Genomic DNA, 16,223 nt, shown 5'->3' on the forward strand with positions numbered 1-16,223 from the left:
GGCTTGCGAAATGTAGGAGGGAACAAGACCTCATCCTGGAAATGGGCAGATGAACATTTCTGGTAACAGGATTCATTAGGTCTATGCAAACAATCTAGTTGCCAAAATAGATGTTTTTCCCCTTAAAAAATAGCCAGTAAATAAACACACATAAAAATCTTTCTCATGTTAAAGTTCTCTTCTGTTTATGAAATACTCACTGAGGAAGATGTGACAACTCAGAAAACATCAAATGAATCATTGAAAACTACTCCAAATTATTGTTTTTTTAAAAGAGTTATTGACTCTGTTTTATAAGTGTTTTATTCCTGGTCTGATATCCTCTTTAAGGATCATGGAGAAACTCCAAAAATGTAGAGACGGGCTTGTGAAATATTTCCCAGAATGCTAGCGCCCAGGGAAATCCAAGTTAACATTGTGCTGCGTTTCTTTATTAATCACTTTTCTTTGAAGTGTGTGTGTGTGTGAGTGTGCAATACACTATTTGTTTACAGTTTGATTTGTAAGTTGAAGCACTCCTGCCCAACTCCCACAGAAGTGGTGTGAGCCTGAGGTCCCCAAACGGTGTCAGGAGTACAGGTGTCTGGGGCCTCTGGTCTCCAGCACCATCTGTTTGGGGGACCTGCGTGACTTGGCATCATCCTGCTGTCCTTCACTATTGGTTCACCCTAAGAGCTGATTGTCCTCCCTTCTTGACCTTGCAGTCTCCTTAGCTGTCACAATGAGATAATTTCAGGTATTTTCTGTGCTCATGGGAAAAACCTGTCCCTTCATCCTTCATAATCACATCCCTCTAGCCATGACAATCCCTGCCACACTTCTGGGGACCACTGGGCTCTATCAACCACAGTTTGCAACCAGCTGACTTAATGATGTTGGGCTTCCCCAATGACTCAGCAGGAAAAGAATCTGCCAGTAATACAGGGCACCCAGGTTCAACCCCTGGGTCAGGAAGGATCCCTGGAGCAGGAAATGGCAACCCGCTCCAGCATTCTTGCCTGAAAAATCTCATGAACAAAGGAGCACAGCAGGCTAAGGTCCAAAGAAGTTGCAAAGAGTTGGACATGCCTGTGAAGGAAGGAGCACAGTGATAGCTTAGAGTTGAGGGTATGGCTTTGGATGAGGTAAGTGTCAATCCTGTGCAATATTGCTCTTTACAGCATCGGATCTTGCTTCTATCACCAGTCACATCCACAGCTGGGTATTGTTTCTGCTTTGGCTTCATCCCTTCATTCTTTCTAGAGTTATTTCTCCACTGATCTCCAGTAGCATGTTGGGCACCTACTGACCTGGGGAGTTTCTCTTTCAGTATCCTATCATTTTGCCTTTTCATACTGTTCATGGGGTTCTCAAGGCAAGAATACTGAAGTGGTTTGCCATTCCCTTCTCCAGTGGACCATATTCTGTCAGACCTCTCCACCATGACCTGCCCACCCTGGGTTGCTCCACGGGCATGGCTTAGTTTCATTGAGTTAGACAAGGCTGTGGTCCTAGTGTGATTGGATTGACTAGTTTTCTGTGAGTATGGTTTCAGTGTGTCTGTCCTCTTGCAACATCTACCATCTTACTTGGGTTTCTCTTACCTTGGGCGTGGGGTATCTCTCCACCGCTGCTCCAGCAAAGCGCGGCCACTGCTCCTTACCTTGGAAGAGGGGTATCTCCTCACTGCCACCCTTCCAGACCTTCAATGTGAGATGGCTCCTGTAGGCTCTCCTGAGCCCATGCAGCCACCACTCCTTGGACATGGGGTTGCTCCTCCCGGCCGCCGCCCCTGGCCTCGGGCGTGGGGTTGCGAACCTGAAATGTCAGGTCCATGATCAAGGCAAATTGGAAGTGGTCAAACAAGAGATGGCAAGAGTGAACGTTGACATTCTAGGAGTCAGTGAACTAAACTGGACTGGAATGGGTGAATTTAACTCAGATGACCATTATATCTACTACTGTGGGCAGGAATCCCTCAGAAGAAATGGAGTAGCCATCATGGTCAACAAAAGAGTCTGAAATGCAGTACTTGGATGCAATCTCAAAAACGACAGAGTGATCTCTGTTCATCTCCAAGGCAAACCATTCAATATCACAGTTATCCTAGTCTATGCCCCAACCAGTAACGTTGAAGAAGCTGAAGTTGAACGGTTTTGTGAAGACCTATAAGACCTTTTAGAACTAACACCCAAAAAAGATGTCCTTTTCATTATAGGGGACTGGAATGCAAAAGTAGGAAGTCAAGAAACACCTGGAATAACAGGCAAATTTAGCCTTGGAATGCAGAATGAAGCAGGGCAAAGACTAATAGAGTTTTGCCAAGAAAATGCATTGGCCATAGCAAACATCCTCTTCCAACAACACAAGAGAAGACTCTACACATGGACATGACCAGATGGTCAACACCAAAATCAGATTGATTCTATTCTTTGCAGCCAAAGATGGAGAAGCTCTATCCAGTCAACAAAAACAAGACCAGGAGCTGACTGTGGCTCAGATCATGAACTCCTTATTGCCAAATTCAGACTTAAATTGAAGGAAGTAGGGAAAACCACTAGACCATTCAGGTATGACCTAAATCAAATCCCTTATGATTATACAGTGGAAGTGAGAAATAGATTTAAGGGCCTAGATCTGATAGATAGAGTGCCTGATGAACTATGGAATGAGGTTCGTGACATTGTACAGAAGACAAGGATCAAGACCATCCCCGTGAAAAAGAAATGCAAAAAAGCAAAATGGCTGTCTGGGGAGACCTTACAATTAGCTGTGAAAAGAAGAGAAGCAAAAAGCAAAGGAGAAAAGGAAAGATATACGCATCTGAATGTAGAGTTCTAAAGAATAGCAAGAAGAGATAAGAAAGCCTTCTTCAGTGATCAATGCAGAGAAATAGAGGAAAACAACAGAATGGGAAAGACTAGAGATCTCTTCAAGAAAATTAGAGATACCAAGGGAACATTTCATGCAAAGATGGGCTCGATAAAGGACAGAAATGGTATGGACCTAACAGAAGCAGAAGATATTAAGAAGAGGTGGCAAGAATACACAGAAGAACTCTACAAAAAAGATCTTCACGACCTGGATAATCACAATGGTGTGATCACTCATCTAGAGCCAGACATCCTGGAATGTGAAGTCGAGTGGGCCTTAGAAAGTATCATTATGAACAAAGCCAGTGGAGGTGATGAAATTCCAGTGGAGCTATTTCAAATCCTGAAAGGTGATGGTGTGAAAGTGCTGCACTCAATATGCCAGCAAATTTGGAAAACACAGCAGTGGCCACAGGACTGGAAAAGGTCAGTTTTCATTCCAATTCCAAAGAAAGGCAATGCCAGAGAATGCTCAAACTACCACACAATTGCACTCATCTCACATGCTAGTAAAGTAATGCTCAAAATTCTCCAAGCTAGGCTTCACCAATACATGAACCGTGAACTTCCTGATGTTCAAGCTGGTTTTAGAAAAGGCAGAGGAACCAGACATCAACTTGCCAACATCTGCTGGATCATGGAAAAAGCAAAAGAGTTCCAGAAAAACATCTATTTTTGCTTTATTGACTATGCCAAAGCCTTTGACTGTGTGGATCACAAGAAACTGTGGAAAATTCTGAGAGAGATGGAAGTACCAGACCTCCTGACCTGCCTCTTGAGAAATCTGTATGCAGGTCAGGAAGCAACAGTTAGAACTGGACATGGAACAACAGACTGGTTCCAAATAGGAAAAGGAGTACATCAAGGCTGTCTATTGTCACCCTGCTTATTTAACTTATATGCAGGGTACATCATGAGAAACGCTGGACTGGAAGAAACACAAGCTGGAATCAAGATTGCCTGCAGAAATATCAATAACCTCAGATATGCAGATGATACCATCCTTATGGCAGAAAGTGAAGAGGAACTCAAAAGCCTCTTGATGAAAGTGAAAGAGGAGAGTGAAAAAGTTGGCTTAAAGCTCAACATTCAGAAAACAAAGTCATGGCATCTGGTCCTATCACTTCATGGGAAATAGATGGGGAAACAGTGGAAACAGGTGTCAGACTTTATTTTTTTGGGCTCCAAAATCACTGCAGATGGTGACTGCAGCCATGAAATTAAAAGACGCTTACTCCTTGGAAGAAAAATTATGACCAACATATTCAAAAGCAGAGACATTACTTTGCCGACTAAGGTCCGTCTAGTCAAGGCTATGGTTTTTCCAGTAGCCATGTATGGATGTGAGAGTTGGACTGTGAAGAAAGCTGAGTGCTGAAGAATTGATGCTTTTGAACTGTGGTGTTGGAGAAGACTCTTGAGAGTCCCTTGGACTGCAAGGAGATCCAACCTTTCCATTCTGAAGGAGATCAGCCCTGGGATTTCTTTGGAAGGAATGATGCTAAAGCTGAAACTCCAGTACTTTGGCCACCTCATGTGAAGAGTTGACTCATTGGAAAAGACTTTGATACTGGGAGGGATTGGGGGCTGGAGGAGAAGGGGACGACAGAGGATGAGATGGCTGGATGGCATCAGTGACTCGATGGACGTGAATCTGAATGAATTCCGGGAGTTGGTGATGGACAGGGAGGCCTGTTGTGCTGCGATTCATGGGGTCGCAAAGAGTCGGACAGGACTGAGCGACTGAACTGAACTGGTGTGTCAATCCAAATAGTACTGCTTACCCGCTGTGTGATCCCAGGATGTTTATTGAAAATCCGTGGACTTTAATCTCTTTATCTCTAAAATGCAGATAAGAACACTTCCCTTACTGGAAAGAGGTGGGGGAGGCATGTCTATGAAGAGTTAATCAAATAACACTAGGTGTAAGCTCCAGTAGAACAGAATTTTGTTTCTTTTTCATAGTGCTGCATGCTTACTGAATTTCATAGATATTCATTGACAGTAAGATACTGAGATGGTAAAAAAGAGTTTGGCCTCATCCATCCTGAATTCATTATCTGTGTCCTTTGAGTCTCTAGTAATTTCCAGAATTGACTGTATATTTTAAAGTTGCAGAGAACCCCAAAGAAAATAGTGGCTAAAACAAGACTACAGTTTATTTTTCTCTTGTCCTGATTTAAGCAGTGGTGGTTTGAAATGGTGATTCCAATTTGTCAGGGACTCAGTCTGCTTGTATTCTTCACTTTTTTTGCTAGGTCCCAGAGGGCTCATTGCCACAGCTACCTTCTATTTAATGGGAGTCAAGAGGGGAAGCTGGCTTGAAACATAACATGTAAAAAAGTAAGATCATAGCATCCATTCTCATCACTTCATGGCAAATAGAGGGAGAAATAGTGGAAACAAAGGCATATTATTTTCTTGGGCTCTAAATCACTGTGAATAGTTACTGCATCCATGAAATTAAAAGATACTTGTTCTTTGGAAGGAAAGCTATGACAAACCTAGACAGCATATCAAAAACAGAGACCTTACTTTGTTCACAAAGGTGTGAATAGTCAACTCTATGGTTTTTCCAGTAATCATATAAAGATGTGAGAGTTGGACCATAAAGAAGCTGAATGCTGAAGAATTGATGCTTTTGAATTGTGGTGCTAGAGAAGACTCTTGAGAGTTCCTTGGACTGCAAGGAGATCAAAACAGTCAATCCTAAAGGAAATCAACCCTGAATGCTCATTGGAAGGAATGATGCTGAAGTTGAAGCTCCAAATAGTTTGGCTACTTGATGCAAAGAGCCAACTCACTGGAAAAGATCCTGACGGTGGGAAAGATTGAGAACAGGAGGAGAAGTGAGAAGCAGAGGATGAGATGTTTGGATGGCATCACCGACTCAATGGACATGAGTTTGAGCAAACTTGGGGAGATGGTGAAGATCAGGGAAGGCTGGCGATCTGCAGCCCATGGGGTCACAAAAAGTCAGACATTACTTGAGACTGAACAACAACAATTTTTGATGGTCTTATCTTTTTAGGCTGGAAAACAAACCCTAGATATAAGGCAGGGGGAAGATAATATTCTATCTTGGTTGGGGGTTGGGGGAAGTACACTTTGGAAGGTGGTCCCAAGATGGCAGAGGAATAGGACAGGGAGACTACTTTCTCCCCTACAAATTCATCAAAAGATCATTTGAATGCTGAGTGACTTCCACAAAACAACTTCTGAATGCTGGCAGAGGACACCAGGCACCCAGAAAGGCAGCCCATTCTCTTCCAAAGGAGGTAGAACAATTTATAAAAGACAAAAAGAGAGACAAAAGAGTTAAGGACGACAGGGATCCATCCTGGGGAGGGAATCATGAAGGAGGAGAAGTTTCCACACAGCAGGAAACCCTTTCATCGGCAGGTCTGTGGGGAGTTTTGGAATCTCAGAAGGCAACATAACCGGGAGGAAAAAAAAAAAAAACAAACCCACAGAATATGCACCTAACCACAACTGCCAGCAGAGAAGTGGCCCAGGTGCTCGCCTCTGCCACCAGCAAATGGAGACTGGACAGGGAGGCATGGGCTGCATGCTTAGGACAAGGACTGGGCCTGAATGCCCTGAGGACAATCTGAGGGAATTTAGGTGAGACAGCAACCCAAAATGTGGGATATCCAGAGAGAAAAAAAAGAAAGAGAACTTGCCAGCAAAAGGCTCTAACCTAATGTACAACCTGGCCCTCTCATAGAACAAAGGATTGAGGGAACACCAAAGGAAAGCTCGCCGCCTGCATACAGGCCCCTCCCCCACCACCGGAGGCAGAGAGGCTGGCGAGCCACAGCCAGAGTTGGAAGGCAAGGGGCAATCTCGGCCCCAGAGACGGCACCCTCCACCAAACTGTGAGCAGTCTCTCAGTTGCTAACCATGTCTTCCTGGGATCCTGGACGGTTGACATCCGCCAGGAGGGTCGCAGCCTGAGATCAGCTTCCCAGAGGAGACACATGGCACACACCTGAGACGGTGCTCTCCAGGGGGTGGGTGGGTTGGAAACAGAGCAGCTGGGACCGGGGAGGTGATTAAGATGCACGGCCCACCTGGGACAGTGCACTCACCAAGCACCTGGTCACCTGAGCTGCTCGGACCTGGGAAGGGCACAAAACATGCCCAGTTAAACCTGTGCCCTTGTGTAGTACATGAGAAACGAACCTGAGCATCTTAGACCTGGAAAGTGCACGAAATGCAGGCCTGCTTTGGTCAGTGCCCCTGCAGAGCAACCTGGAGCCCGAGCAGTGTAGACCCAGAAAGCACATGCCGCTGTGAGCTGGGGCAAACTCAGTGTGGTCCATACACTGCGAGCACTCCCAACACACTCCAGCAATATTTGTTTACAGTGTTCCTCCCTCCCCACAACACAACTGAACAAGGGACCCTAAATAAAGTGACCACCTTCACCCACTTGTGTCAGGGCGGAAATTAGGCACTGAAGAGACTGGGAAAGAGAGGAAACCAAAATAAGCAAAGAAGAGGGAACTGCTCTGGAAGTGACAGGTGCAACAGATTAAAACCTTGTAGTTAACATTGATTGACTAAGCATTGGAGGGAACCGCTGGACCTTGAGAAGAAATACAAGCTGGAACAAGGAACTATCTAAAACTGAACTGACCCCACACTGCTCACAAAAGCTCCAGAGAAATTCTTAGATATATTTTTATTATTATCACTTTTTAATTTTTAAAATTTTTAAGTTCTTTATTAATCCTTTAATTTTCATTTTTTATAACCTACTATTATCTTGAAAAAAAGACCCTATATTTAAGGCAAATTCCATAAAATTTTAAATAAATTTTGTGATTGATTTTGTTTTGTGTTTTTAATATTCTTTTTTTGAGAATCTAACCTCTACTCTCAAAATTCTCCAAGCCAGGCTTCAGCAATATGTGAACCATGAACTTCCAGATGTTTAAGCTGGTTTTAGAAAAGGCAGAGGAACCAGAGATCAAATTGCCAACATCTGCTGGATCACGAAAAAAGCAAGAGAGTTCCAGAAAAACATCTATTTCTGCTTTATTGACTATGCCAAAGCCTTTGACTATGTGGATCACAATAAACTGTGGAAAATTCTGAAAGAGATGGGAATACCAGACCACCTGACCTGCCTCTTGAGAAATCTGTATGCAGGTCAGGAAGCAACAGTTAGAACTGGGCATGGAACAACAGACTGGTTCCAAATAGGAAAAGGAGTACGTCAAGGCTGTATATTGTTACTCCACTTATTTAACTTCTATGCAGAGTACATCATGAGAAATGCTGGGCTGGAAGAAGCACAAGCTAGAATCAAGATTGCCTGGAGAAATATCAATAACCTCAGATATGCAGATGACACCACCCTTATGGCAGAAAGTGAAGAGGAACTAAAAAGCCTCTTGATGAAAGTAAAAGAGGAGAGTGAAAAAGTTGGCTTGAAGCTCAACATTCAGAAAACGAAGATCATGGCATCTGGTCCCATCACTTCATGGGAAATAGATGGGGAAACAGTGGAAACAGTGTCAGACTTTATTTTTGGGGGCTCCAAAATCACTGCAGATGATGACTGCAGCCATGAAATTAAAAGACGCTTACTCCTTGGAAGGAAAGTTATGATCAACCTAGATAGCATATTCAAAAGCAGAGACATTACTTTCCCAACAAAGATCCATCTAGTCAAGGCTATGGTTTTTCCTGTGGTCATGTATGGATGTGAAAGTTGGACTGTGAAGAAAGCTGAGTGCCAAAGAATTGATGCTTTTGAACTGTGGTGTTGGAGAAGACTCTTGAGAGTCCCTTGGACTGCAAGGAGGTCCAACCAGTCCATCCTAAAGGAGAGTAGTCCTGAGTGTTCATTGGAAGGAATGATGCTAAAGCTGAAACTCCAATACTTTTGCCACCTCATGCGAAGAGTTGACTCATTGGAAAAGACCCTGATGCTGGGAGGGATTGAGGGCAGGAGGAGAAGGGGATGACAGAGGATGAGATGGCTGGATGGCATCACCGACTCGATGGACATGAGTTTGGGTAAACTCTGGCATGCTGCGATTCATGGAGTCACAAAGAGTCGGACACAACTGAGCAACTGAACTAAACTAACTGATTAAAAAGAATGCATTTGAATCAGTTCTAATGAGGTGGATGAAACTGGAGCCTATTATACAGAGGGAAGTAAATCAGAAAGCAAAACACCAATATAGTATATTAACACATATATATGGAATTTAGAAAGATGGCAACGATGACCCTATATGCAAGACAGCAAAAGAGACAGAGATATAAACAGACTTTTGGACTCTGTGGGAGAAGGCGAGGGTGGGTTGATTTGAGAGAACAGCACTGAAACATGTATATTACCGTATGCGAAATAGATCATCAGTCCAAGTTGGATGCATGAAACAGGGCACTCAAAGCCGGTGCAATGGAACAACCTGGAGGGATGGGATGGGGGGAAGGGAGGTGGGAGGGGGTTCAGGATAGGGGACACTTGTACACCCATGGCTGATTCATATCAGTTATGGCAAAACCACCACAGTATTGTAAAGTAATTAGCTTTCAATTAAATATACTAATTTTTTTTAAAGTACACTTTGGATGAAAGATTGGTATCTAATTTCCAAGAACATTTGTACCCAACACCCAGTTTAGACCATAGAGAAAGAAAAGCCCATATGAAAAGAAGGGCATACTAAACAAATAAATTGACTATGATATGGCAAAAAAGAAAGTAAGATAATTTTAGTCACAGTAGGAAACATAAGGAGAAGAAAAAGGAGTAAAAAGAAAGCAAAACATAAATCTAAATGATAATATAGGGAATACCTGGGAGAAAATATTTTGCAAGGAGAACCAAAACAATACTTTCCATCCTAGTATGTGATCTTGGCAGCTCCTGGCTGGGCCTGTATGACTGTCAACCGATATGGTGGAGGACAAGTGATGCCTGTGATTTCTGAGTTTAGAACAGCACTGTGAGGAGGGCCAAGCCACATGGAAGTAACCCATGTACGTGTCCTGACCACAGTTCAGCTGACATCTTTGCTCACAGCCAACATCAACCACCAGGCATGTGAGTAAGGAAGTGTTCAATGGCTTCAGTCAGCCATGGTCCGCGAGTAAGCACAGGAGACACCCAGAATGAAAACAGCCTTGCTGAGCCCAATCAGAATTGAATGCCAAAATTGTGAGAGACAATAACAAGAAATGATTGTTGATTTATAAGATCACATTTGTGTAACCAGCAAAAACATTTTTTAATTGAAGGCAAAATATTGATTTCTTTTGACAAACAAAATATAAGACAGTTCATTACCAGTATACCTGCATTACAAAAAATATTAAAGTAAATTCTTGGGACAGAAGGTAAATAGGCAAATAAAAATTTGTACAGAGGAATGAAGTGAAGTGAAGTCGCTCAGTCGTGTCCGACTCTTTGCAACCCGTGGACTGTAGCCCACCAAGCTCCTTCATCCATGGGATTCTCCAGGCAAGAATACTGGAGTGGGTTGCCATTTCCTCCTCCAGGGAATCTTCCCGACCCAGGGATCGAACCCAGGTTTCCCACATTGCAGGCAGATGCTTTAACCTCTGCACCACCAGGGAAGCCTGTACAGAGGAATAAAGAGTGCCAAAAATAATTAAAAGTGGTTTTTTTTTTTTTTCTGATTTTGAATCTCTTTGATGGGCAATTACTGTGTGTGGAAAATAAAAGTTGCAATGTATTATGGGATTTAACACATGTAAATTACAAAAAAGAGAACAAGAGCACATGGGATAAAAGGGAGAAAAAAAACCAAGAATACTGAGATAAGGTTTTATACTTTACTTGAAGTGATATAGTATTATCAGATACGTATTGATGAGTTAAAGATTTATTGTACATTCTCAATACACTGAAAAAATACACAAACTAAGAAGTATAAGTTTTAATCCAACAGTTGAGTGAAACAAAAACATGAAAACTCCTCAGATAATCCAGAAATACAGCAAGAGGAAAAACAAAACAAACTACAGATGGATCAAATGTAAAACAAATAGAAAGTTAGAAGATCTACCCCAGTCATATCATTAATCCCTTCTTGTGACTAAAATTATAGCTGGACTATAGCCCAGGAGGCTGCTGTGCCCATGGGATTCTCCAGGCCAGAATACTGGAGTGGGTCGCCACGCCCTCTTCCAGTGGATCTTCCCGACCCAGGGATCAAACTCACCTCTTTTAGGTCTCCTGCATTGGGAGGCTAGTTCTTCACCGCTAGCACTGCCCAAGAAACCCATCATTCACCCTTATGGAAATGCAAATCAAAACTACAGTAAACACTACCTCAAATCCAGGAGGGATTATTAATAATAATAATAGATTCTAAACAACACGTGTTGTCAAGGATATGGAGAAATGAACTCATCGTACATTGCTGGTGAGAAAGTAAAATGGTGCAGTTGCTCTAGAAATTGGTTTGGTGGTTCTTCAAAGAGCTAAATGTAGAATGAGCACATGAGCCAGCAATTGCACGCCTATGTACACACCCAGGGAAAATGGAAACGTGCCCACATAACAGCGTACACATGACTGTCTAGAGCAGCTTATTTATAATACCCCAGAAACCTAAAACAGCAAAATGATCAGCAAAGTGACAAATAGACAAACACAGCGCTGTATACTCAGACAATGGAACACTCTTCAGCCACAGAAAGATACTGATACGCATGCAACGTGGATGAATCTTGAAAACATTATGATACGTGAAAGAAGCTGGTCACCGAAGGCCATGTATCGTATTATTCCCTTTACATAAAATATCCAGATGTTAAATCCAGAGATATCAAAATCATATTAGTAGTTACCATGCCCTGGGGAAAGGGTATAATGGGGAGTGAAAGCTTAAAAGGTATGGGATTTCCTTTGGGGGTGATTAAAATTGTTAGAAACTAAAAAAAAAAAAAAAACACGATAGTTTTACAGCACTGTGAATGTGATAATCATCATTAAATTTTATACTTTAAAATGGTTAATTTTATGTTATGCAAATTTCACTTCAGTAGAGAGAGACTTAAGGGGAGAGTAATTAAATGCCTTGTGTAGGCATTGTGTAGACATTGCTTGGGTCCTAATTTAAAAAGAATTTGTTTTTCAAGTTTAGGCACCCATCAGGGTAGTGATAACTTGATATTTGATAATATTAAGGACTTATGTTTATTTTTCGGAGAAGGCAATGGCACCCCACTCCAGTACTCTTGCCTGGAAAATCCCATGGACGGAGGAGCCTGGTGGGCTGTACTCCATGGGGTAGCTAAGGGTCGGATACAACTGAGCGCCTTCACTTTCACTTTTCACTTTCATGCACTGGAGAAGGAAATGGCAACCCACTCCAGTGTTCTTGCCTGGAGAATCCCAGGGATGGGGGAGCCTGGTGGGCTGCTGTCTATGGGGTCGCACAGAGTTGGACACAACTGAAGTGACTTAGCAGCAGCAGCAGCATGCTTATTTTTAAGCATGATATGCCATTTTAAGCATTTTTAAAATTCTTATGATTAAAATAACAAGATGTGTAAGATTTGCTACAAAACAGATCCCAAAGAGGGAAAGGGTTAGGAAGCAGGGAATAATTGTATTGGCTCCATGTTAATAATGCTGAAGCTGCTGATATGTATGTGAGTTTATGTCATCCTCTCTATTTTTGCAATGCCTGAATTTTTCCATGAAAACAAAAGTCCTTGAGGGAGACACTGTGGTTTGTTTCCCAGTGCTTAATGCATTCTCAGCATGAAATGGGGGCTCAAGAGTGAATGAAGGAAGGAGGGGAGGCGTGGATGCCACGCATGTCATCATAGCCCTTGCGTTCCTTCCTTTTACAACATCAAGCAAACATCAAGAGAAAGAATTGAAGATCCTGACCAGTCAAGGAAAACTGAGACTGTGTGTGTTTATGTCCAGGCAGTAGATGAGCAGAATAAAAATAAGTCATGGGAAACAAGACTCTTGGAGTGCAAAGAGATCAAACCAGTAAGTTCTAAAGGAAATCAGTCCTGAATAGTCATTAGAAGTGCTGATGCTGAAGCTGAAACTGCAATACTTCGGCCACCTGATGCAAAGAACTGACTCCTTGGAAAAGACCCTGATGCTGGGAAAGATTGAAGGCTGGAGGAGAAGGGGACAACAGAGGGTGAGATGTTCGGATGGCATCACTGACTCGATGGACATGAGTTTGAGCAAAGTCCGGCAGTTGGTGATGGACAGGGAAGCCTGATGTGCTGCAATTTGTGGGGTTGCAAAGCATGAGACACGACTGAGTGACTGAACTGAACTGACAGTAAACAAAACTGGGAGCAGATGAAGTCTGGCTCACACCCATTAACCCATGCTCACCCTGCTTCTGCACTCAGTCTGGAGGCCACCTGTGTGCCACCCCTGCCATCAGGCCAGCTCGGGGAGAAGAAGGCTTTCGAGCTGTAAAAGTTATGCAAACACTCTCTCTGTTGAGTACATACTAACTTTTCTGCTGCATTAAAAAAAAAAAAAAAAAAGCTGCTCATCCCCCTCCAGGAAACCCAGACCTGGATGCAGATGCATCCTGGGCTGTGGTACCAGCTCCTTGCACACCTGGACCCGGAACAGGAGGGTCGCAGCCCCGAGCTGGGGCAGCTCACAGTCTCCTCCAGGGCAATGACAGGTGGCCCCGGCCAAGGGGCAAACAGCTATGAGCACCAGCATTCAGGCAGGAGAGGAGTTAATTCTCAAGAGAAAGACTCTCGGGATGTTTGTATTGCCTCTGGAGCCATCCGACTCTGGAAGAACCATTTCAGTGACCTCCTATCTTCTCACACATGTTCATGCATGTACACACGCACACTCTCTCACTCACACACTCTACTGTTTATCCCACTGTTGATGAGGAAACTGAGGGCCAAGGAGGCCCACCCCTGTGCCACGGGGCAGAGTGGCCTTTCTCCATCTCACTGACACCCTCAGACTGTTTGTGCCCATTCCGGTGACCCCACGTCTCTCACCCTCAACTCTTTCTGCCCTAGGCTGTGTCCTCCCACCCTGAATCTCAGACCCACGACTGTGTGTCTCTCTGGGCCGTGTTTTCAGGCCTCTCCACCTCCATCCTCAGCCCTGCAGATGGCACCTCAAACTCCACAAGGAGGCTGCCAAGGAGGGAGACAGAGAGCCTATGACTCGGAAGGGCAAGCACCAGAAACTCCTGGAATCAGACGTCAGGGAACCCCTTGCGGAGCCTGGCAGATCTGCAAGACGTCATGGTCCCCTCTGTCCCATCTCAGGCTTCCCCCTACCCGCCCCTCCCGCCCCGCCCCCACAAGGCAAATATCACTTAGCATGTGATGTTGGCTCCTACGCTAGAAATCAGCAGAGGCTTTGGAGCTAAGGAGACACCAGAGCATCCTATCAGAAAACCCACCTGTCCCTCTCGGGAGAAGTCTTGAGCTTAACTCTCATCCTCCACTGGTCAGGATCCCCTCCCACCTTCTCCATCCCAGGCACTCGGCTCTCTCCAGGGATTCTGGGCACCAGCCCCCTGGCTTCTTTCTGTGCAGCCCTGGGTTAGCGGTGCTGTCAAGCCACATCTAATAACTATCCCTTAGGACTGTGCCTTGCTGCAGCCTTGTGGCTGGTCACCCCACCCCCTGAATCTCTCCTAAGGTCACAAAAACAGACCCAAAGAACTAGCAGCATCTTTGTAACACACAAGCCAACTTCAGCCCAGCTCTTGCCAGGCTGAAGGCTAAACTCTAGAAAAGTTGACTGCACCCCTCTTAGCTCTCCTTCTCTTGCCTTCCAGTCAGGGCGGGGCTTCCCTCATTCTGCTCACCTTGTCCTTGCTCTGCCCCGCTGTGGCTTTAGATCACTGCATCCCAGGAACCACTCATTCTCCGCTTACCCCTAACTCGCCTTCCCTGTCCACTGTCTGCCTCTCCCGTGGTCCTGGGGTGACGGATTTCCTCCCTGGCTCCCCGCTCCTCCCCACTCTGTTCCTCCCTCTTGGTTCCTTGCCTTTTGGGGTGTCCTCCTCTTTGCACCCCTTGGCACTCAGCTTAAGGGACCTCCTTCCATCCAAACTCATCTGTCCATCCTGGGAGGATCAATCCTGATGCTTTCCTCCTGCCTGATTCTCTCCTGAACTTCCCCTGAGCAGATCCCTTTGCTGCCTCCTGGGAACCATGCAAATCTCCTCACATCAACCCTCTGTTTAAACCCCTTTAAAGCTGTCTAGGACCCTATGGAATTTCCCAGAACCCTTGCTGAGTCCCAGGCCCCCAGATCTCCAGTGGCTCCACCACGGTCCCGTGCTCCCTGCCGCCCCTCACTTTCTGCTCCAGTTGTGCCCAATTTCTTTCCCTTTCTTGAAAATGCCCCCCTCACATTTTCTCTTGCTGGCAACACTCTGCTCTCTGTTCACCCACAACCATCTACCTTTCCTGGGCTGGCAGCTCTGCAATCCCCTCCTCCAGGAAGCCTTCCCTGACTTCCTGCTGAGCCTGGTCCTCCCCTCTCAGCCTCCAATCCCTTTGTTCATCACTCATCTTCCCCATTATATTCTAAGTCCCATGAGGGCCATTACTGCAAAAATCTTTGTGGGTCGAGCGGCTTTGTGGTTTAGAGTGTTCCTCTGACATCCATCTGGTTGGGATAACATCTTGCTGGCAGTAATTTCTAGCTGTGGGGGAATTACTGAGCCTCTCTGTTCCTCAGTTTCCCCACTGGTAAAATGGATAAGTAACAGCAAGTATCTAATGTGACATAAATGTGTTATTCCAGGTAGAGGTCTTAGCAGCTTGTTTGGAAGAGAGATCTCCAAGAGATGTCAGTTGTGGCTGACGTCATCGTTACCGTGTGCTCTCCCTGGGGATCTCACAGCCCCAGCACATCAGGGGGATGAAGGACTGACTGTGTGAGGCTCTTATTACACATTGTGCGTCTACTGATTTTTCACTCCTGGGAGCGCCATATTGGCGGCGGATGGGATCCTCTGTCAGGGGAGGAGGTGGAATTGGCCAGGCGGTGGAGGAGCTCAGCTAGGAACCTTGAAGTAGCTGTTCTCCCAGGTTGGGGTGCTGGGGGACAGAGGGGTGATCCTTGGGGAGGAGGCCCAGCTCAGCTGCAGGAAGGAGGGGTCCAGGGGCATGTGCCAGAAGAGGTCGGGGTTGGAGCCCCTGCAAGTGAGCACCAGGGCACATCCCAGGCCCTGAGGAGGAAGGAGTGAACCTGGACCTGGACCCAGAGCCCCTGGAAGTGGACAGCAGGGGCCCCTCACAGTTCTAGTCCTGAGGTCCAGTGGGCTTGGTCACAGGCGCAAAGCCTGCTCCTGGGCCAGCTGGTGAGGCTGAGGCAGAAGGGCCCAGTGGTGGGGT

This window comes from Capra hircus, chromosome 21, assembly GCF_001704415.2.
Source record: "Capra hircus breed San Clemente chromosome 21, ASM170441v1, whole genome shotgun sequence".
In the NCBI taxonomy this organism is placed as follows: domain Eukaryota; kingdom Metazoa; phylum Chordata; class Mammalia; order Artiodactyla; family Bovidae; genus Capra; species Capra hircus.